Raw genomic sequence first — 12,211 nt, forward strand, 5'->3', positions numbered from 1 at the left:
CCGTTTAATAAGTCATTATGTCTGAACAACTTAATATTTAATAAGTATTTCTATGCTATCAACTTAGTAGCTATTTGAAAAAATAATACATGTAAATTGAAGGTGAAAGCAATATTTTAGTTCATTTTTAAATAACCACGATTACTAATAGCATAAGTGCGCCTGACGGGCACTTTACAGCTTCTCAAACCTAGGAATCCAATTGGACTCCACCACCCTCATTTCCTGTTAAATATTGATTTTCGCGCAGTAATTACTTTTTATCACAGCAATCTTCGATAACCCAGCTTCAAAAAGATATGTCGTTGCAGATGGAATTTGGATTCACTGAGCTTAAGCACTTAGCAGCAGATTTTCATCTTTCACTGATATCCATCACTCTGTTAGTTCCATGTTAACAAAATTTGTTTTTAAAGTCTTGTCACAAGACAGTTCAACAAAATTTTCATCTTCTGCAAAGGTAAATTCAGATGGTATCTTAGCCTTGAATGGGCCTAGTATCCTTGCAAACATCTCCATATCTTCTGGAAAATAATTTCAAAACCGTCACTGAGCTGTAATAGGTGCTCCTCAAAAACAGATATTAGTTAGTGGGTCAAAGCAACTTCATTGAATGTAACAAACCGCTGCAACAAGGGGTAAACAGTCTTTTCCAACATCTTCAGATTCCATATCCTCACAAAGTTTTATTAAAAACACATCGTCTTCTGTTCAGTGTGTAGCAAATAATATGAGCAACCTTGTTACTATCCATCGCCTTATCTAGTTGTAACCCAAATACTTTACCTTTTATATTTTTTTCAATTAGCTGAAAGTTGAGGTCTTCATCCTTGTGATGGATTCTACGACTGATTTACCCACCATATTGTTCACCATATCTACTGAGCTGGCAAAATATAAGAATATAAGAAACGAGAATGTTCGAGAAGTTCCTGGCGTTTCCGAAAGTACAAATAAACAAAAACATATCTCAAACATTCGAGAACGTCATTGAAAGGAATGTAATGCTGTCGAATGTTAAAACTGCGAATAACCTCGAACAAGTAGTTCGCGTCGTGTCAAAAAGATGTCGATGTTGCTGTTATTCCATCGAAAATTCAAATATCCTTCGGCGTCCCTGTGAGTTTGCCACTGAGTACTGTTTGGGAACCACTAACGTAGAGAACAAAACTGCTCCCTGTGAGTTTGCCATGGAGCACAGTTTGGGAAGCACCGATGTAGAGAACAAAACTGGTCCCTATGAGTTTGCCATGGAGCATAGTTTCAGAACCACTGACATAGAGAACAAAACTGGTCCCTATGAGTTTCCCACGGAGCACAGTTTGGAAACCACTGACGTACAGAAAAAAAGTGATCCCGGTGAGTTTGGGAAGCACCGACGTAGAGAACAAAACTGGTCCCTGTGAGTTTGCCATGGAGCACAGTTTCAGAACCACTGACATAGAGAACAAAACTGGTCCCTATGAGTTTCCCACGGAGCACAGTTTGGAAACCACTGACGTAGAGAAAAAAAGTGATCCCGGTGAGTTTGCCATGGAGTACAGTTTGGGAACCACTGACGTAGAGAACAAAACTGGTTAGTGAACATAGCCGTTTCGCTAACATCATCCTCCGCCTTTTGAAATACTCTTAGATGACAAAAATGTGGGAGTTGACTGTTGCTCTTTTCTGAGCACCCAATCCGAGATTCTAATGAGGTTAGTTTTGTGTTAATAAGACGATAAGAATGAAACATAGAAGTCATAGTCTAGGCATGTTCACCAGCTCGCCACGTTCATCACTTAAAAATTGATTTAATAACTATTTTATAAATGTGACAGAAAATTCTACAATGGAATGTTCTATTAAAATGATGATATTATTTACAAAGGAATGAATTTTTAATTCTATGTACTCTGTTTTTACCACAGACGAGGCAGCTTTATACAATTTTTACTAAAAGGTGGCACTGCTTTACCTTATCTTTGTGAGCAAATAAGAGATTCATATTTAATTATTTTTAACTGTTTAAAATGTTTTACTACGCTATCAAACACAAACTCTTTAGAAATATAATGTTCCATGGTGAGAACACCTAGTTAATATAAACGTATTCATAATTTTCTTGGAAAGCCAAATTTTTTCTAGGGTTTTTTTCCGCTCAGAAACAGTAAATCTAGAGAGTTTTTAATACTAATATACAGGGTTTGATTCCTGTTGTGGCTCAATCTATTAAATTACTGATAATATATCCTGTGAATATTCCTGTTCATCATCTGATTTACTGTAAATCTTGAATATCAGAAAAACATTATAATATTTAATATCTGAATGATAACGAACATTAAATTTTAACATTTACCAAAAATAAAACTGTCATAATATGTTTTTTTTTATTCCCACTAATGGTTTGGTTTTATGAACTGATAAAATTGTGACTTAATTATTTGTTAGTTATGTTCCTTCATGTACAGAATGCGACAATTTAAATTATATATCACTTGTCTCTTGTTATTTATGTTTGCAGTTAATGACACACTATTCCGTGTATATTATTTTGCTTCAAATTGCTTTTGAAATTTTTGGTAAAAATTTAATACGCTATTAACATCTAGATCTATCATTTTAGAAACTTAAAACGTTAAAATTTATAATGGTTACATAGAAAACTGGTTTTAATAGGTAAAGAGCAGCACAATCAGAGAAGCTTCACTCGGTTATTGAAGTAGCTTAAAAATACCTAAAACGCTAAATTTATAATTACTGTTTTTGTTTGAATATTTTTACAAACTGTAATAATTATCAACTAGTTCAAAAATTATTATTTTTTAACTACGTGCTAAGCTAGCCATCACTAATTTTGAAATGTTAGACTGGAGAGAAGGCAACTAATAAAAACCATCTAGGTTTTCATCATTTGCAGTAAAAAAAGAGATAACGTCTAACAAATCTGTGACCACTAGTGTTTATTTTGACAGCCAAAGTTTTCACCATTTGACACTTAGAAAAAGACATTAATTGCTATTTCTACCTTTATGTCACGATATAACAGACAGATGAATAGTTATCTTTTTCTATTATCTTGATGCAGCCACACCCTATATGACAATCAGTGCATAGACGAATGGTGTTTACCAACAGAATATTGGTACCAGCATCGACGTACGCAATATGACCATCTGTTCTTCAGCTGTGACCTGCATCAACATTAAAAATCGTTTTTGACATACTGTGTAATTAATTTTGTTACCCTAATGCAGGTAGACTTTAACTTCAACATTAGTGACGACGTATTCCTATATATCACGTGCTAGATGCTGCTGGTGAAACTTTAGACTGGTTAACCATTCAGCTATGACCTTCAGGATAAGATTGTAAACATGGTTCTTGTGTCGCGTTTGTAGAGTTAACTCCATGTAAGTAATTTTGTTTATAGTTATAAAGATGTTTCAATGGATCTCTGTGTGTAGGATATTTGTCATATCTAGGTTTTTAACTTCATACATTACTTTCAAGCGTCATAGAATATTTTGGTTGACCTTGCCGAATGTTTTTTTTTTTTTAGAAATGCTTCCGTTACAGTGGGCAAGATCTTTCCCTGGGAACAGAAAAACCAAACTTTTTTGAAATTTACAGTTTTATGGGCAACTACCCATTACCATGTGAAAACCAAGGACATTATGATAATTACCACGAACAACGTGATTGATTGAACAAGATGTCACCGTAGATACTAAATAACTTTATAATAAACATTCATTATACTTATTGAAGAGAAATCGTTAACTTACTCTAAGAAGCAGTTTTGCATTTAATACTTGATTTATTAAGCTATTTTACACAGTACAAAAATAGATAATACTATTTATTAGGAGAGTTTACAGACTCAACCGAGTAATAAAATTCAATTTATTTTGCTCACCAGATGGCAATAATACAGTTCTTTCAATTGACGAAATATACTTCTTGAAAACAACCATTTGAGTACCTTTAATATCATTAAAACCATCACAAAGCTAAAACTTTTCAATGACAACATCTTGTTATGAATTCACTTTTGATACTATACGTACTAATTAAATAGAAAAAGCTTTTTTATTATACAGAAGATGAACTGCTCTTTTATTTTCTCAGAAAACAGTTGTTCTTTGAAAATGCGTATCTGGAAAAGTTGTAATAAACAGCCGTTCTGCTAAGTCAGATTTGAAGATTTTACTTCCTACAGGCCAGATAGAATCGTATTGGATAAAATAAATTTAGGTCAACAGATATTTTGTGTAAATATTAATTATTAGCTACTTCAATTTTAATCAGATATTTAACGAATTACAAAATGAAAATGTACTTTATAAATAAACTTAATTATTCATACATTGGTTTACTTGATGCAAATGTTGTACTCTGCACGATTGAAATGTTTACTTAGTTATTAAACAGATTGGAAAAAATATTGATACAAACAGCTCGTAAGGCTCTGTTCAAACATCCCTAAGTTGACGTGATACCTTAAATTTTGATTATTTGTATAATTATTGATTTATTATCGTTGAATAGACAACTAATGTAACCTAATACACAACTGAACTCAGAAACTAATTATCAAATGAAAGAAAAATGGTCAGCCTATCACGACAATAAACTAATGTATGTAACGTTCCTAATGTTCCTACTTAATATTTAATACATTTGGTTGTTATTTGTGAATATAAATGTGTAACAGGAGAGAGTTAAACTTGTGATACAGAACAAATAATGTCAGATAAATTGAGCCGGTGTTAAATTCATTTTATAGCACAACATATTATTTGTACTTTGAACTATCAGTGCCACACAACAGTTACAGTAAATCACTTGGAGGGCGGTATGGTGCTACTTAATCAATGGCCGTCTTTCTTGTAGTCAGTAAGTAACAACTAACGAGTGTAGTAGATAGCTTCAGTATTTGTTCCATAAATAAAAAACGTTGTACTAAAATTATTTTGTCTTTATCATATCTTTTGATATCCAAGTCATTAAGTTTCCGTTAAATTTTATTATTATCGTTAAATGTTGAAGTATGTTAGAACACAAACGTTTTACCTTTACCATTTTTGTAAATTGATGAAGCTAGATTTTGTAAGAGCTAACACAATGTCTTCTAAAATTTCTCAATAGGACAGCAGTAAGTTTACGTACTCAAAACGCTTAAATTTGAAGTTTTATTGCCCAATGAAGACAGCAAGTAGACCAATGTGGTTTTGTTCTTATAACAAAATCTTCAGATATTTACACTGTTTTAACTTGTCAGAGAAATAAAACATTCTGTCGTTTAACTTTATTGTTATGAAAGAAGAAACTCTTTATAACATAACCACGTGTCTCATATATCTTATAATGTCACAAACGTAGATAACCTTGATTGTATGTAATAAGTATGGTTATAGCTTGGTTTTTTTATTTTATTTAATCATAAAGAAATATGGTTAAATACCTTTATTTGTAAGGCAAATCAGTTCACAACTCTTACGTTTCACCGTAATATAATATCAAACTTAAATAGTTTTGATAATATAGTGATTCATAATGATACTATCTCAGTATTATGAAATCCTGCGTCATTTTTTGAATGCCTTTTTATTTTGATCTACTTACAATGAAATAAAAGTACAAATGTAACATGTTAAGTAATATTTTTTTCATATATAAACAATTATTAACTATTTATCTTCAGTTATTATCGTTCGGTTTTACTATTTAGATGCTGGTTTAGCTATAAAATATTAACGAAACACGTAATTAAATTCTTCTTTTCATATTAAGGTCCAGAAAATTTATTTGATTGTCGATGATGTTCATACTTCAGAGTGATAATTAATAATTATCGAAGGTAACTTCATCTGTTAGAGATTTCTTATATTTACTATTAAAATTTCAGGTTTCATGTACTGTTTTAAATTTCTTGATGAACTCTCAATGTAAAGTAAAGTGATAATTTGAAAATATTTTCTAAATAAATAGTCAATAAATGGTTTATAAGAGGTTTTAAATTAATTTACCTTAAGTTGGGAAACTGTTAACATCGATAACTTATAATGCTAAAATTCGAGATTCGATCCTTCGAGTGGACACAACTAAAATAGATCTTTGTCAGCTTTCAACAACAAATAAACACAGGAATAATTTGTGTTATTTCTTTTTTATCAATCATAAAATTCCATGTTAATACAGCAGTATCGTATGTTTTAACCGTTTCCTCTTACACTTTGTTTGGGGCTCCCAAAATTCAATCCACCTTCATATTGCCTTTTAACGACATGAGAACAACAGTTGGTAGGAGGATCACCACAACAAAAGAGACCTCTTCCACACACTATGTTATCTGGGCAAGTCCTCACAACTTCAGCTAGTAAAAAAAAGCAAGCTTGTACAAACATGGTTGTTTAACCCTGTATTGCTGTTTCATATATGAAATCATGTTGAAATTATTTCAAGCCTCATTTTAGTTGCTGTAAACTATAATATCATCAACAAAAGTACATTATTTTTCTATTAGAAATATAGACAAGTTTAAAACTTTTAACTTGTTTTTTTTTATAAATTATTTAGTTTTCATTAAATATTCTATTACAAACCTTCACAAACAACAAACCAGAAGTGAACACTGAAACAGGTTACAAAACGACACAGAAAAACATAACTAAAATTGATATTTCTATAATAACACTTAAAATGTGTGTGTGAATTCAGTCTTAAATAATTTAAAATCTCACCTGGAGTTGCTACCAACAGTGTTGTAAACATCAAAAGTATAATAATTATTGTAGTCTTCATTTCTCTGATCTGTTAAAATCAATATTCATGTATGTAGTGAAATTAACTTTATAGCAAAGCCTAATTTAACACAATGAATTTCATCTGTTACTAACTACAGGATCAAGGTACAGGACAGAGGAACTTTGATGGAGAGTCTCGGAAATATAAATATTCTGGTGAAACACAGTAACTATGTATCACAGGGATACTGAAACCAGTACAAGAGTCGTACAAGAATTGATGTATCTTTCCTCTGTGTTAAAGAAATTCTCTCATTTGATATAAACAACTTAACAATAAATTCATTTCATTTTCAACATCTATTTGACTGTGCATGTTCTTCTAACTTAATAAAATTTGAAAGTAGAAGCTTCAATCTTACAGAAAGTGTACATCTAACAATCAAGAACATGGCACGACGGTTCAACCAAAACACACATAAAGTACGCATTTGCAACAGTTAGAAAAACGTTAAGTTACCATGCATGTGGTTAATTACTGATTTGCAAAACGAAACAAAAATATTAATTTCTGACAACATGATAATAAGAATTATTCCAATGTTAATTCAGATCTGTAGTTGGTGTAATGTATTCATATAATTGATATTATTAAGAAATACTCTCAAACAAGATATAAAATTATATTACCAAGGATTGTTGAATTGCTAGATACTTTTATTACGTTTCACACGAGTGTAAACATAGAATTAGACCACGGTGCAGGTTCCCAAGTATTATAGTTGCATTTTTAATTAGATGCTCAGTTGTAAAAACATCACAACCAATCAGAATGATTCTAGTAACAGTTTACGTTAATAATCAAATTACAGTATCATACAGGTATGCAGAGAGACACATGCACAGCAAATAGGAAACTGTGAGTGATTATTTGTTGTTGACATGTGAAACATTTCTGCAAACGTTGCTGGTGTAGTGGTAGAATAACTTTAAAACTGTAACTGGAAATGAAGTTGTGTGATTACTGTTGAATGTATAGCACTATGTACATAATGAAAACTATATGACTTAACTCACATAGAGTTTATATAATAGATGTACATAACTATTTATATATCAATAAATCTCCTTGGATACACGTAGCTGTTCTAATGTTATGACAAACGAACTTTGGTATGCAGTATTATAGCGACTACTTAGTTATTTTAACATTAGAAGACACAGGTATCTGTAAACATATTTCTTTCGTTTCACTAAAAGTATACAGGCAACTTAGATGATTCTTCTACCCTAAAGTAGGTACACGTACTGTTTGTTTCTTGTTTGATTTTAAAATTTCGGTCACAGCTGTTTCACGACTATTTGCGTTAGTTGTTGATTATGTTATTGATCTAGATGTGTGTGTATACTTTTTTCAACGGTTTATGGAGAAAATTTGTTGATGTTTATAAAGTGTTGTTTTATTTTGTTGATTTCGTCGTTAATCTTAACAGGTAAACTTAATGTTGAAATGTATACAATTAACGTGGTTGAAAAAAGTGTGTGTTCTGTAGATGAGAATATAACAATTATATGATCAACATATATGTACCAGTATAATGGTGGGTTCAGCATGAAGCCGAAACGTTCTTCTGTTTTTTATTTTGATTGAAGTGCTAATACCCATAACTGTCTTGAGCATCCATTTTTATTTCAAGCGCGTTTTTCGTCGCTACGAAGGGTTACGAAAATTTCGCTACCTAAACTGACGAAAAGCTTTATCATTATGATTCAGAAATTTTTGGTGGCGCTGTTAGTTTTGAAAAATTTTTTTAACACATTTTTGAAATTATCAGTTTATTTCGTGTTCGTTACGGGCATCAAATTTAAACTTATGAAAAGCCTAATTTATCTCCAAGTTAGAAATAAATAGAAATAAAAGGTTAAATTTTGTTGTTATTATAAAATAGCCGAGCCAATTTAATAAACATGAACTGAAAATGTAAAATATAATTTATTAAATATATACATAAATATAAATATAAATTTAGAAACAGAACAGGCTTTTAGAGAATTCATCAGCTCATAACTGTATCGCAGAATATTGAAAACAATTTAACCATTATCCATCAAACTAATAAGACGTATGTGTTATTAATAATACATAATTATTATTATAGAGCGGTACGATAGACTACAAGTAGAATGTTTGGTACCACACTTCAGGTATTGAAGAAGATTGAACCCAAGACGTATTTGAAGTACATATATATTAAAGACAAGGTACATATCACTACATGTTAAACAAGTGAAAAAATAAGAATTACACCATAACATACCACAGTATCTTGTGTTGAAAGAACGACAATTTTTATAACTTTCTGTTCTGTTGTACAGAAAGACGAAACTACAGTTTGGGAAAAGGGCAAAAATTATTGAAACCACGAGAGATATTTCCCAGTCTCGCAACTGTATTGAAAATTGTCACCTGTCACGAACTGTTATAAAGATGTAGGGCGAAGTACTTCCTGAGATATCATATGTTATTTCATGAACTAACTAGAAATCTAAACATATTTGCTTGTTTAAAGTGCAGAATTTAAAAAGTCTCACGTTTGCGAATTATTAAAAAAAAACTGAAATATATATATATATATATAAAGATAGTCGTAATATATAAAGTACAAACGATGAAGGTAATACTGGCAGACTGCCAAGTACAAGAGACAATAGTTAACATACAGGTGTTGAAACCATATGTACAGATACACTATGTAAAATACCTGGTTTATAGACTCTATGGTTTTGCCTGTTTGAAGTTAAGCACAAAGCCAATAAATGGGACATCAGTATTTTGTTCCCCAAAGGTATCGAAATCAGGTTTTTGGCGATGTAAGTGCGTAAACATACTGCTATGCCACTAAATGGAGGGGGTGTTCACTTTGATATTTTATTTTTATGGTTGACTACGTAAAGAATAATGCGTTTTTTTTTTAGTATCCCTATCTTTCTCGGTTCACAGCGCCTTTAGAATCTGAGCAATTTTTTTCACGGCGACCCTAGGAAGAAAGATAAACCTAACAGTTCCGTGTATTAGGTAGTCAGATGCAAACAACTTAATACTCAATAAATATTTCCATCTTAGCAACTTAGAAGCTGTTTCAAAGAATAATACAAGTAAACTGAAAGTAAAACAATATTTTTATCTAATATTAAAATAACCACAATTATTAAACGGATGTGATCGCCGGTTGGACACTTCACAACTTCTCAAAATTTGAATCAAGTTGGACATCACCAACCTCATTTCCTGTTTGAACCGAAACGTAACAATAATTTCTGCATAATATTAGTCGTCACATGAAGTTTAAATAAATGTCTTTTTATATATAAAGCAGATAACAAATTGACTTTACAACAAATGTTAAATGAATCCTAATAATTTTACAATTTTTTTAAATTTCAGATGAGTTGAACTTATTCAATATATAATTATATGTTCTTCTATTTATCACGTTTATGTTACTTGTGTACAGTCTATTCAGTTTTATAGTTTTTATGGTAATTGAATATTAACAAATTCAGTACAAGAATTCTGTGGACAATGAAGAGAATCATATCAGGGTTATATAAACTGAAAGTCAACACTTACCCACATATATATCAAATAGAGAATTGGCCGCTTTTATTGGAGAAAAGGATAGTGAGTGTCTGACGAAACGTTCGAACGTCTGATATATAAACCGCCGTCATAGGCTGCGACAGGTTATCCAACAGTAAACTCTAGGTAGGAAGAACATCACAGTTAACAAAATGATTTGAACGTATAATGTCATTTCGGCTAGTCCTAACAGCTATATGCAGTAAAGAACCTGACATTATTAGAAAACATATTGTTTTTACTATTTTGAAAAGATATCTATTGGTCACAATTTATTTAGCTGAAAGGCTTAGCCAATAAACGTCACGTTTAGAAAATTGTTAAGATTATATCAGTACCTAGTTTAAACACTGTTATACATTTTGTATAAAAGTGATATTTTATGATATACATTACATACTCATTCACTATTAAATATCTGACATCAAACCGTTAATTGAATATTGTTCCATTTATCATGTTTCTATTACTTCTTAATAATCTAAGTAGAGGTTGTCAGTCCTTGTAAGACATATTTACATGTGTTGATATGTTCACCAGTTGCCCAAGGGGCGAAAAAGGTAACATGTTTTGCACCCAAATATTGGTGTGTGTGTTTTCATATAGCAAAGCCACATCGGGCTATCTGCTTAGCCCACCGAGGGAAATCGAACCCCTGATTTTAGCGTTGTAAACCCGTAGACTTACCGCTGTACCAGCGATTGCCGAAATATTGGTTCAAAAAAAATTTCAACGATTCCGAACCTAATAAACAAGGGCTTGAAGCTAATACACAAGCTTACACATACATACCGATATCAACGGCTTATTTTATGAGAAAGTTCACTGAAGATACTGGAACCAGAAGAACCCTATTTTTACCAAACACTTTACCAATTAATTTACGAGGTTTGATATATCAAAATGTCAAGGATACGAAAAATGTATTCTTAAGACGGTTGGTATGGGTATTAAAACTTTAATTAAAATAAAGTACAGAACAACATTTTGACCTTCTTAGGTCATCCTCAGGGTAATAAAGAGAGAGTTTGAAACTGACCTTTACCGGGAACGTGTGTCAGGGTCGAGAGTATAAACGGGTACGGGATTGTACGGGTCGATGCAGTTATATGTTAGCGACATCTTTATATTGGTTTAATTTTGGATTTAGTTGCTGTATAAGTAGGGCTTCTTTGATTTTGCGTTTGTTTATATTTGTTTCCCTACTTATTATCTGAAATTTTACTATGGTTATTCTATGTTTATTTGATTTGCAGTGTTGAGAACGTCTGAAGGTCTTTTTGTGATCTTTGAATCTGGTTTCCATTTTTCTATATGTTTCTCCAAAAAAGAACTCGTGGCAGTTGTTGCATCGTATTTTGTAAATAATGTTGGTGATCCGACTGTCAGTGTAGTTTTTAGATAGAATGGAATTTAGTTTTGTACCTAATTATTGAATAAGTTTGGTGTTTACTGGAATCTTGTGTTTTGTTATAAGTTGTTTTTTTTTATCCAAATGTTGATTATGTTTTCGCTGATGTCGGAAACATGTGGTAAACAGCTGTGTGAGGTTTTGTAGTTTGTTTGGATTTATCATCGTTTGTTTGTTCTTGATAGTGTTATTGATCTTTGTGTGTGAGTATAATTTTTTCAACGGCTTATGAAAGAAATTTGTAGATGTTGATAAAGTGTTGTTTTATTTTGTTTATTTAATCGTTTATTTGGTTTCTTAATATGTTGAGTTTTTGTTGTGTTTCAGTTGCTGAGTTTCAAGGAATGTAAAACACAGTATGGGTGATTATTCTGAGGGTTTCTCTTTTAAACTGTGAATCGATTCTTGTGATCTTGAGGTTGAGAAATG

General features: G+C 31.5%; 1 long non-coding RNA gene across 9 annotated transcripts in view; it reads right to left on the reverse strand.

Moving 5' to 3' along the window:
- Positions 1 to 3,874: 3,874 nt before the first annotated feature.
- The window catches only part of LOC143257163 (uncharacterized), a 280,947-nt gene continuing 272,610 nt past the window's right edge, over positions 3,875 to 12,211 (reverse strand). For 5 of the 9 annotated variants that reach the window (XR_013031719.1, XR_013031718.1, XR_013031717.1 and 2 more), the window contains 4 exons: positions 10,363 to 10,493; positions 6,729 to 6,798; positions 6,219 to 6,361; positions 3,875 to 4,198 (listed from right to left, as the gene is read on the reverse strand). This is a non-coding gene — a long non-coding RNA (uncharacterized LOC143257163). The other 4 variants (XR_013031722.1, XR_013031720.1, XR_013031721.1 and 1 more) reach the window with 4 other exon arrangements.

Source organism: Tachypleus tridentatus, chromosome 7 (assembly GCF_004210375.1).
Source record: "Tachypleus tridentatus isolate NWPU-2018 chromosome 7, ASM421037v1, whole genome shotgun sequence".
In the NCBI taxonomy this organism is placed as follows: Eukaryota; Metazoa; Arthropoda; class Merostomata; order Xiphosura; family Limulidae; genus Tachypleus; species Tachypleus tridentatus.